At 53.8% G+C, this 12,061-nt stretch overlaps 1 long non-coding RNA gene across 1 annotated transcript; it reads right to left on the bottom strand.

Annotated features, from left to right (window-relative positions):
- Positions 1 to 1,963: 1,963 nt before the first annotated feature.
- Positions 1,964 to 9,820, bottom strand: LOC108177992 (uncharacterized). Its single transcript, XR_016232106.1, has 3 exons — positions 9,344 to 9,820; positions 7,681 to 7,934; positions 1,964 to 4,712 (listed from the first exon to the last, which is right to left on the bottom strand). It is a non-coding gene; the product is annotated as an uncharacterized LOC108177992 (long non-coding RNA).
- Between the last annotated feature and the right edge of the window lie 2,241 nt (positions 9,821 to 12,061).

The following is a 12,061-nucleotide window of genomic DNA, read 5'->3' as shown; positions in this document are numbered from 1 at the left end:
CCTCCCCACAGGGCTCTTCTCACCCCACAAAGGGAAGGACCCTGCCAAGAGACAGAGTGGTTTGGGGACGCTGCCCGTGCTGCCTGCCAGGATTCCTTGCGGGAGACCGCGGGCCCAAGAGTCTTGTGTCCAGATGGGTATGGAACACAGCCCACCTAGGAGATGCTGGGGTTCCCAACATGCTCAGTCTGACCTGAAACGCACATGGAGAAGCAAGGCCATAGGTCCAGCTGAGAATGCTGAACAGTGCACGGAGCCTGAGCCTGTCACGGTGGATTATAAAGGATGACGCGTTCTCAGCATATCCCACGAGCTGCGAAGGGATACTTGACAACAGCGCAGGTCCTCTGCCTTGTTGCTGTCTTCAGGCTTAAGGAATGCAATTGAGGCACTCTGGCTGAGAGGCCCTAAGCCCGAGTGCTGCGTGCTGCAGGCTCTGGGCTGCAGGCTCTGCTCTGGAAGAGGGGGCTGGAGCAGGTGCTCTCTAAGCGCCCATCACCTCCAACACGCAGACTGGCTCCAGAAAGCACCTTCATGTTTATCCTCCTTATCCAGCGCTCCTGTGCCTGATTTCAGAAACAAGAAGCTAGGGAACCTGTCTCTGGGGAGCTACCTTTGCTTTTGAGCCTTTGGGCCGGACAGCTGGGTTTCTGGGTCTCACTGACTTGGCCAGGTTCCAGGTCTCCACTTGGCTCAATCTGTCTGGAGGTAGGCAAAGGTGGCTTTGGTAAGCAACCAAGAAAAACAACTGGGTGAAGCCAGATGTGCGTTTCCTCTGCCCCCAGGAAGGCTGCACAGGGAGGCTAGAATCTGAGCTGGGGCTCTTCTGGGATGGATGAGACAGGCCTCGGTGGATGAGGAATCGAGGTGAAGGCAGCAGCTCGGATTCTTGGCATCGTGCATGCATCTGACTGTGAACAAGGTTCCCTGCTACAAGACCTGGTCCCCAAGTGCACGAGACTTACAAGCCCATTGCCATGCATTCCACACTGACACAACAGGCACCAAGGTTGCCCAGAGGGTCACTCTCTCGAGGACACCAGCAGAGCGAAGGGCGGAGGTGGCCTGTGTCACTTGTCCCCAAACTCCATCGGCTGGAAAACTGGCTCACGGCCTCCTCTATGGAGAACAGAGGCTTAAAACATGGATTCTTGGGGACTGTCAGTCTGGTCTCCTTTTCAGGGCCAACTCCCCCGGGACAGCTCAGAAAGAAGTAGCCAAAGGGACAGGCGAGAGAGAGGGTGAGAGCTCCCAGCACCCAGGAGCAGCACCCAGGGGCAAGGAGCCCCACAGGGTGACTCCAGCCAATCTCCTTTTAGGTAAGTCAGTTTCACCTCCGAGTGATAAAGAAGCCTCAAACTTCACAGGGAAGAGGGCTTCTATGCTTCCCCTGCTGTTTGCAGAAGTAGAGCGAGCAAGAGGGTTTGAGAAGACCGAATCCAGGAGCCAGCCGACAGGCCTCCCCAGGGAAATCTTGGAAACCCCCTGACTTTCCCTGGCATTGTGCTCAGCCCCAGGCCCTTCCTCCTGCCCTGGTTTCGGCCACTGTCTCTGAGCAGGCACCAGTGGCCAGGCCTGTCACATGGCCTGACACCTGGGCTCTGTGCCCGGTCTGCGGGCCACTTTGGGCTGGAGCTACTGGTGGGAGCTGATTCGGGAGCCTGGCCCAGCCCTGCGGCTTTGATGGGATTTCATCATCCCGCCTGCGAGCTTGGCGGGGCGCCTGGGAGAGCGGCACCGCGCGCGTTGCCTGTTGCCCGTTGCCCGGGGGCTATCTGCTCTCACCAGGAGAGGCCCTCCCGTCTGAATACAGGAGAGCTTGGAGGTGACCGGCTGAGGCTGGGCTCCGTGGGCCCTGCAGCCCGGGAACTGTGCCCATGCCAAGACCATCTGCCTCTGCGGACTTTCCCAAGGGGCAGAGACAAGATAAAACGCAATGAGAATCAACACTGAATAACTCCCGCACGATTTTATTGCAGGTTAAACAAAATGTCTCAGATGAAAGTACAGGAGACCTTCTTTAACCTAACCCCCGCTGTAAATATGCATTAACTCAATCGGTATCAGCAATTAAGGCCTAGTTTGAGAACAGTGGCCTGAGACAAAAAAGACATTATCATCCTGGGAAATGAATCCAGAATAAAAGGAATTTATTCCACCTTAGCTAATGAGCAGCTGGACAGGGATGGAAAAGCCGGCCTTGGGCTGGGAATTGCTTTTGACCGTGCAGCCGGGGGAGGAGAAGAGGTCCCCCTCCTCGGAAAGCTCTTGGCAGCACATTAGGGACATTGTTACAATGCAAATGAGGAAGACCGTTGTGTCTGGGTGGTTCATGGGTTTAGTAAAAGGAGTAACATTTCAATTAGTGGGGAAGGAATGAGAACCTGCCTCAAAGAGGCTTAATTGGCAACTTGGCGTTCCCAGGGGGCTTTGAAGTAGCATCAGAGAAGGACCGTTCTCAGAGACGGGTGGGGAACGGAGTGACTGCAGGAGCCCGGGCCGTGGGTGGAAGAGGCAGATGCGGATGCTCAGATGGGAAAGCGCGTGGCACCACGCAGAGCCCCGCCCCTGCCTCCCGGGTCTGCACCGTTAGCTCCACGCCGCCTCCTCCCTCCGCCGCACCTCCGCCAGCATTGGGATCATCCCTGTCCAAGGCAGTCGCCCTCATGAAACCCTCTCGCTTTAGAGACTGCTGCCCCGGCTTGCCAGTGTGGGGTCCCCTTTCCCCATTCCTGAGTCCCTTGTCCCTGGGTCTCTAAGTTCCACACCCCCAGCAAATGGGAAACTCACCTCCCACTTGCAGCGAGCTATGGGGGGAGGGGTGCACCACTGCATACAAACATGAATTCTCTGTGTGTTGTTCAAGGCCCGCAGGCAGATTCAAGGACAGTATTAACTCAGGGCCGGGGGCTGGCCGGGTGGTTTGTCAAGATCCCCTGCAGACTCCACAGGTGGCAAAGGCGCCCAGACCTAGGTTATTCCCCAGCGCTGTCTCTCATTGCCGTGGCGTCCCTACGCATAGCTCCTGCTCCGAGTCTCACATCCTCACACATCTTTCTCCTCCATCCAGTCATTCACAGGCCCTGGCGAACTTTTTCTCCCCTGATGGGGAGGAACTCTCTAAAGGAAATGTTACAGATAATATGTCAAGATAATTGTTTGAAAAGAAGTTTGGAAGAAAATTCCACTAACCCTGTGTTTTAGCTGAAAGATAGTAATCTGACCAGGGATTTGGAGAACTGTCCAAACCAGCCTCCTAAGTGGTGTGCTGGTCTTCCTGAGCTTGAAAAAGGCAGAAAGAAGAGCTTCCAATGACCCGTAGCTCCCTGGGCCCTCTCGTGTTGACTTGGGGAGGGCGAGCTCCGCCCGAGGCCCGTGAGGGCATCCGTGGACACGACCGGGTTCTGCAGGAGGTCTCCGCACGGAACCCAGGCTGAGGCCGCGGTGACGCTGTGTCTCCCGCAGTCTGCCCCAAACACGCCGGACCCAGGGCCGGGCTCCCTCCCCGGGTCTCCGTGTCCTGTGGGTGGCGTCTCCTGGAATGCTGGCTCATATCTCTGGAGCCTGTGGTTTGGGGATTGCCATTAGCCAACTACAACAGGGCCTGGAGAGTTTATTTTGGGTCTAAAATGAGAACCGGACCCACCCTCTGAGTAATGCACATCCCTCAGCAGGTCTCAGCCGGTGGCCTGCTATGTTACAAGCGACCCCTCTTCCTGTCAGCCTCCCCCTGGATGCCTGTGCAGCCACCACCTTCCCCTGCTGCCTCCTTGCAGCTGTGACTGACAGGGAGCAGGGCCCCCGCATGCACCCTGCACGTTCCTGTGTGCCCAGACAGCTGGGCCTCCAGGCAGCCGCTAAGGCTCGTCCAATCCATCCTGCCCCTGTGGGGAACGAGAACAGAGACTTAGACCAGCAAAGCCAATGCCCCATCACCATCGTGAGGGCGCTGAAGACCCAGCCCTCGTAGCCCGTTTCCATCAGCCACGCAGGGTTCTTCTGCCCCTGATTTGTCTTACTGACTAGAGGCTCAATCCAGGGGGTGGTGCAGAACCCTTGTTTAGGGCTAAGGAACTTGCCGATATTCCAACCAATGCATACCTGGGAAACGGAGGCCCTGAGCGGTGGAGGACCCTACCCAGACACCTGCAGGGAACACAGGACAGAGCAGACACCCAAACCCAAACTCTTCTAATATTGCCCGGGCCTAGTGGAATGTCCCCAGCATGGAAGTTAATTTGCAAAAACCATACAGGAGGCAAGAGAGAGCAGGAGAAACATCTGCTGTGTGGATGCGACAGGGCCCCTGCCCCAGACCTCCCTGGGACGGGCACCACTGTAGCCTCCCGCCGTGCTGTCACCAGGGGCTCGTGCGGGCCTGGGACCCCAGTCTCCCAGGGCCTTGCAGTGGCCGGGCCTCCAAGGAAACAAGCAGACTGAGCCCACGCCTCAGCATTTACTCCTCCCCGCTGGGGACCAGGAAATCAACGTTCTTTGAAACGCGAGGGTTTGGGTGCACATGGCGACAGGTACTCACCACCTCCTTGCCTTCCTCCCCCCTCCAGGTAGGCAGGCCTTGAGGAGTCTGGGCACTGAGTCTGGGCGGGTCCCCAACACACCACGCAGGTCCCCCGAGGCCGAAGAGAACCCGTGTCCTGCTGCATCCACAGTCCAGGGTCCCATCAGTGCCTCTCAGAGCTGTTGTCAGAGGCCTGGGAACAGATAACCAGAAGTTTCAGCTGCCTGTTTTAAAAGAACATGACTTGAGCAAGCACCTGTCTGTGCGGGGATTGGTCAGTCTGGCTGCTGGGGAGTGCCTTCTAGAACGTGCAGGGAACAGTACAGAGTTACACATGGAAAAGACGAGCTGGTCTCCCCAGGCCAGAGTCTCGCCAGTAAAGCAGATCTTAGAAACAGTCCAGAGAAGAGCGAGCACCAAATAAATCCCCAAAAGGATGACGACGAGTTCCTTCCACACAGATTTCTCAGAAACAAAAATAGGAAATACGTGAGACACATGCTGCCTCTGACACAGGAGGCATCGAATTCACCGGTCAGCTCTCTCAATGCGGAAAAAAACTTTCTCTCTATGGGGCAGGTGCTGTGGCATAGTGGGTGGGGCTGCCACCTGCAGTGCCAGCATCCCATCTGGGTGCCTGTTCGAGTCCCAGCTCTCTGCTGTGGCCTGGGAAAGCAGTGGAGGATGGCCCAAGTCCTTGAGCCCCTGCACCCATGTGGGAGACCCTGAAGAAGCTCCTGGCTCCTGGCTTTGGATCAGTTCAGCTCCGGCCGTTGCAGCCATCTGGGGAGTGAACCAGCAGATGGAAGACTTCCCTTTCTCCCTCTCTCTCTCTCTCTCTCTGTGTCTCTGCCTCTTCTTCTCCTTCTCTCTCTCTGTAACTCTGCCTTCATATAAATAAATACATCTTTAAAAAAAAAAAGATTTCTCAATTTCTCACACAGTGAGAGATGAACTCCTGAACAATTCCCTGTTTGTGTCTACACACGCAAACAGATGTGCCTGTAAAACAATACATAAACGTTTTCCAGGGCCGCCTTCAAGAGAAGTGTGCGTGTGGCCACACCATGTGTAAAAGCTTATCTCTGGGCCCAAACTCTCACTCATCTCTCATCTAGAAAGCGGCAGGGCCTCAGAATGGCCCCTGGTTTTGAGTCAATGTCCATGGTGCTGTCTGAAATGCAGATCTGACCACTTCCTCCGGCTGAAACTGCCCATGGCTCCCCTTGCCCACAAGATAAAGCCCACCCCAGAGGTATAAAGTCCAGCCCCCTTCCCCAATCTCTATGCTCCTGTTTCCTGCCTCTTGGCAGCAGCATGGGGTTCTCCATAGTTTCCCACCCATACCCCACACCATTCTCCTCTGAGACTTGACCCCCTGCCAGGGACTGCCTCTCCCCCTCCCCTAAAGTAGAGCCCCTCCCACCTGCTTCTCATCGTCCCACAGTGCCCTGAGCACATTTTCATCTTGCTCTCAAAGTCCTCTGAATTGTTGTCTATATCTGCTACTCTACTTAAATATATGAAAACCTTTTATTGAATAAGAAATGATTTACATCAGAAACTATCTGAATCTTTCTTTAGGGTTTATTTATTTATTTTATTTGAATGGCAGAGGAGCAGAGAGAGAGAATGAGAGACTTTTTCTATCCACTGGTTCCCTCCCCAAATTCCTGCAACAACCAGAGCTGGGCCAGGCCCAAGTCAGGAACCCAGAACTCAATCCAGGTCTCCCCACATGGGAGACAGGAACCCAAGTACTTGAGCCATCACCTGCTGCCTGCCAGGGTGCGGGTCAGCAGGAAGCTGGATCAGAGGGGAGGTGGGACTCCATCCCTGGCACTCCCAGAATGTGTCTAGTGGTGGCTTAGCCTAGTACACCAAAATGTACACCCCCCAGAACTGCCTGAACTTAAGCATGCAACCTGTTAGATGTTTTCCATTTTTAAAAAGCACCTCGAACATGAAGCAGCCACTACATTTTTGAGGTCAGAAGCCGAGCTTAGTTCATCACCGGATGGCTGGCACGCAGTACATACCTAACAAATGGTTGTTGAACAAGTCGATGAGTGGTTATCTCCCCATCTTTTTCTATCTGAAGCACTGATCCTCTCTGCCAATTCCCCTTTTGCCTGAGTCGCCCGATGGGATAACTCGGGATTTCTGGTCCAGGCTTTGAGAGCCTGGACTCTGAATAGTGAGAGGGAAAGGAAATGTCAGGAGTTGGGGTGAAGAGATGGGAGACGCTTGACCGATGAGCAGCAAAGCTGGATGTGCAACTTGGTAAGAGCCAAGGCCTGGCGCTAAGAGAGCACAAGTCTCCCCGTAGCCTCAAAGTCAGATCGCGCTGCCGAGGCAACTTGCAGCACCTGTATCAGTTAAGGACACGGGAAGTCACCAGAGAGTCACGTGCTTCAGCCTCTTGACAACAGAGCCAAGAAAAAGGAACAAGCGCGGTTCGTTTCTTCCACCTTCGGCCTCGAGGGCCAACATCCACGTTGCCTTAAGTCAACCTGAGGAGCAAAAGTCCATTCCCCGTACACCCAAAAAATCGCTCATAGGATGTGTGGCATAGAACAGGGCTCCCTTAGTCACGTTCCCATCCACGCATGGGTCTGAAGAGCCTGCGGCAGTGGCCTACCCCTTAGTTAGCACTTGGCGTGTGCCAGGCCCTGCAGGGAGTGAGCACACCATTCCATACGGATTCTTCCCAGCGATTCCCTCAGCTGGCTGATATTGTCTCCATTTGACAGATGAGAAAACTGAGCACCTAGAGCTGAAGTCTGAACCCAAGCCCTTGGTTCCAAGGCCCTTGATGACTACTCCTCTGCCAGGAGCCACCTGCATAAGTTCCCTAGCATCCCTGCTACTGATGAGAGAGAGCAGTAGTGCAGAGGTGCACAGATCCTGAACTGGGGACTCCCTCCAAAACCTAGGGGCCAGAGGACTCCAGACAGAGGGATCAGCCTCCAGCCAGGTCTCCTGAACCGGATGAGATGGTGCCGGCTTGAGGGCTTGCTCCACATCCTCAGTGGTACAGCTGGAAACCCAAGTTCAATACCATCCAGGCCTGAAGCCTGAATCTTCATTTAAAAAAACAAGTGTTTATATATTTGAAAGGTACAGTGTGTATGAGAGACAGAGAGAGATCATCTACTCACTGTTTCACTACCCAAATAGCAAATGGCTGCAACAGTCTAAGCTGGCCTGTGCTGAAGCCAGGAGCCATGAACTCCAGCCGGGTCTTTTCTTTGGGTGGTAGGGGCCCAAGTACTTGGGCCATCTTCTGCTGCTTCCAGGTGCGTTATCAGGAAGCTTGATGGGAAGCAGAGCAGCTCTCAGGTACGGAGTGCCAGTGTTGAAGCTGCAGCACAACGCCGGCACCGGAGCTGGAATTCCTCTGGTAGACCTCCTCCTGCGGAGTTAGGGTTCCTCAGTTAGGTTCGCTCAGGGCCTCCTCCTGAAAGAACTCTTCTGGGGAGGGTTGGGGTACACAAAGATGGAAGCCCTTACAACCCCTGCTCCTCCTGAGACGCAGCCAAAGGAGATGCATCCTTCTGGATAGAGGAGAACTGCGCCCCAAAGAATCATTTCTTTGTAAACTTTATTTTCCTTTCATTTGAAAGGCAGAGAGACAGCGAGGGAGAGACAGAAAGACAGGCAAAGAGAGACCTTCTATCCTCTTTTTTACTCCCCAAATGTCCATAAGAGCCAGGAGCCTAGAACCCAGCCCAGATCTCCTATGTGGGCGGCAAGGGACCCAAGTACTTGAGCCATCACCGCTGCCCCCAGGGTGCTCGTTAGCAGGAAGCTGGATGAGAAGGAGGCGAGCAGGGACTCCAACCAGGGCCTCTGATAGCAAATGCGTGTGTCCCGAGCGGAGTCGCTCATGACCACTGCACCAAACACCCACCCTGCCAAAGAAGCCTTTCTGAGTGTGAGCTTGGCCTGGACGTCCTCAACACAAGGCTGGATGCGGGTGTGGGGCCGCCACCTCCCTGACCGAAGTGAGTGCTCCCTGCAGAGGGTCAGGTCACCCCGGGACCTCGCCAACGTCAAGTCCCAGGGAGGGGCAATGTGGTCCGATCAAGCCAATGACAAAAGCAGGGGCCCATTCCTCCGCTGGAGGACAGAGACAGGGCCAGCCTATTCCCAGCCCAGGCTGCTAATGAACCTGCTCCCCGCCTCTCAGAGAACCCTGTTTACACTGCGTACCCCCACAGCCCTAATCCCTGGGCTCCTGCTCTGGGCTTCTTCCTGTCTCTGTATATCCGCTCCACCATACTTGTGGACCACAGTCGTCACCGCAGGGCAGAACCCTGTTTGCGGAATTCGGAGCCCTTCAGGTTTGGGGCCAACAGGAGAAAATATGGAAAAGGAAACCCAAACATTTACAAACGTTCTTTAATGTTTAGTTCAAGCTGTCCACGCAGATAAGAGAGTGCCCGGGAGACACCATTCTTCCTGGGACTCCCTTACTTTGTTCCCAATGAAGACAGACTTAAAAAAAGCCCCCAGTCACCAGTCCCTGCTTCTGTCTTGCTTCTTGGGGGCTATGATCTTTTTCATGTATTTGCTTCAACACTATTGTATTTCTCCTGTACTTTGAAATCGAACCCCTCTTTGATGGAGATTAGCAGGACGTGCTTTCGCAAATCCCTAATGAACTCTCACTTGGAAAACACCCAAAACAAGGATGATGCAGGAAGGGTGGTGACATTTTGTTTAAAGTGAAGGGAGAGGGAGCCCCTCTCTCCTGGTTACCGCTTCTTTGGTCCACCCCAGAGGAATAATCAGCCCCAAACCACAGACGGGATCACTTACAGCTCTGCTTTCAGCTGCCCAGGTCTTTCGGATTGTGTTGACGCGGTCAAGGGCTTCAGGCCAGCCAGGGTGGGCCCCTGCCAGCCCCGTCTTGCTGGGTCTCCCATCCTCTGGGATCAAGCCAGTGCTGATCTGTCAGAAAGTGACTGTGGATGGATCCTTCGTGACGCCCGTGGTGAACTTCGGAGGAGGGAAGTGTTCAGACGTGGAGGCAATACTCTTTGGGGGACCCTTCGGCTCCTGCCTGGAGGAGCCACAAACGGAGTCTGCAGTAACCACTGGCTGAACAAAAGGAAAATGTACCCCAAATGGAACCCCGTGGTTGCTCCGGACCATGGAAAATATCTCATGGTGCCCTAAATCTAATCAACATTCATTTTCCAAAGAAACTATTAAAAATAAGTATAGGAGAAAGAAGTGAGCAATAAAACGAAGCCATTAGACACTCCTAGATTGGTTTTCTTGTTTTTCCCTGAACAGGAGTTTCCTCAGGGAGAGGTGAACTCTGATCCTTGGTATTTTTGTAAACAAAGCTGGACAGTTCACGATAGGTCAATTGCAACTGTCACAGTGTCACATTCTCCTGGCGGCCCAGCAGAGCAAGGGCCCGACTCCAGGAAGCCTGCATCCCCTGCTTGTCGCATCACTTAGTGGTGCAGGCTTAGAAGAGTCTTTGCCTGTGGAGTCTCTGCTTCCTCATCTATAAAATGGGGCCACGCTTCCAGGTGCTGTCCTGTGTGGGTTTGCTCTGAGGATCAAACAAGGTCACGAAGGAGTCTGCACCTTTGGTCTGTGGACTTTTTAAAAAAAGATTTATTTATTTGAAGTGCAGAGTGGCACAGAAAGAGTGAAATAGAAAGAAAGATAAAATCTATTCAGTTGTTCATTCTCCCAAATGGCCACAATAGCCAGGTCTGGGTCAGGCCAAAGCCGGGAGTCAGGAGCTCCATCCCGGTTTTCCATGTGGACGGCAGGGGCCCAAGTACTTGGGCTGTCATTCGCTGCTTTACAGGCCCATTAACAATTGTGCTGGGCTGGGAAGCGGAGGAGCAGGACTTGGACCTGCATTCCAACAAGGGATGCTGGCATCACAGGCAGCAGCCCAACGTGCTGCATCAAGCCGCCGGCCCTGGGGCAGTGGACTTTAGAAGCGGAGATTCTGCCTTTGGTCATTATTGCACCCACGCCATCATTCAGAACTTCTCATCTCAAGGGTTCAGACTGCTTTACCCCTGGACTCATGCTCATGTTATTGGCTCAGCCCACAACACCCACTTCCCTAGTCCAGTAAAGTTTCTTTTCTTTTTAAAGATTTATTTATTTGTTTGAAAGGCAGAGTTACAGGGAGGCAGAGGCAGAGAGACAGACAGAGAGAGCTAGAGAGAGAGGGAGGGTGGAGGGAGGGAGAGGACCAGGTCTTCTATTTGCTGGTTCACTCCCCAAATGGCTGCAATAGCTGGAGCTGTGCCGATATGAAGCCAGGAGCCAGGAGCTTCTTCCAGGTCTCCCACACAGGTGCAGGGGCCCAAGCACTTGGGCCATCTTCTACTGCTCTCCCAAGCCATAGCAGAGAGCTGGATGGGAAGTGGAGCTGCTGGGACTCGAACCAGTACTCATATGGCGTGCTAGTACTGCAGGCAGTGGCTTTACCTGCTAAGCCACAGTACTAACCTCCTCTGACTTTCAAATAAAGAAATAAGTCTTTTTTTTTTTTTTTGGACAGGCAGAGTGGACAGTGAGAGAGAGAGACAGAGAGAAAGATCTTCCTTTGCCATTGGTTCACCCTCCAATGGCCGCCGCGGCCGGCACACTGCGCTGATCCGATGGCAGGAGCCAGGTGCTTATCCTGGTCTCCCATGGGGTGCAGGGCCCAAGCACCTGGGCCATCCTCCACTTGCACTCCCTGGCCTCAGCAGAGAACTGGCCTGGAAGAGGGGCAACCGGGACAGAATCCGGCGCCCCGACTGGGACTAGAACCCGGTGTGCCAGTGCCACAAGGCGGAGGATTAGCCTAGTGAGCCTTGGCACCAGCCCAAGAAATAAGTCTTAAAGAAGAAGAGGAGGAGGCGAGAAGCAGCTGGGACTCAAACTGGCACTCATATGGGATGCTGACACTGCAGGCGGCGGCTTTACCCACTATGCCACAGCGTCGGCCCCACTAAAGTTTCTAAAATCCACTTCTCTCCAGACTTCATTCAAAGGTAAACTTTTCTGTAAGTCTTCTCTTTTTCTCCTGTCCCACGTTCCCTGTGAGTTCCTGCAGCGGGTCCTCTCCTGGAATTAGCACTTTTGTCTTCATTCAGTCACTTCCAACGTGTTGCTGAAAGGGTCAGTTGAGCCCCGTGGGCACCCCCTATTTGCTTGAGAAATGACAACCACCGTAGTTCCATTCCTAATTCAAGTTATATTTAAAAGTGGCAACAGGTAGGCCTCGCTTTGCACGTGTTCATTGTGTTCACTGAAACTTGTACATGTCAGACCTGCATTCTCGCTTCTCAGTGACCACAGACTGTGCAGCGTGGAGAGGGCTGCCCACGCATCGGGACAGTCAGTACACGACATAAAAGCAACATGTCCAATCATATGAGAAACATAGCAGCAAGTTTTGTGCATCGAGGGCAGCCAGTCACGTGTTATTAAACACAGAACTCATATAGCATCTCATAAATCAGAGCTATGGAAGAAAACAGCAATGCACATCCAGTCTTGGGGTTTGGG

Source organism: Oryctolagus cuniculus, chromosome 4, assembly GCF_051225735.1.
Source record: "Oryctolagus cuniculus isolate XC-2025 breed Fujian yellow rabbit chromosome 4, ASM5122573v1, whole genome shotgun sequence".
In the NCBI taxonomy this organism is placed as follows: domain Eukaryota; kingdom Metazoa; phylum Chordata; class Mammalia; order Lagomorpha; family Leporidae; genus Oryctolagus; species Oryctolagus cuniculus.
Note: the sequence above shows the minus strand (reverse complement) of the source record. Positions and strands in the feature narration are given on the sequence as shown.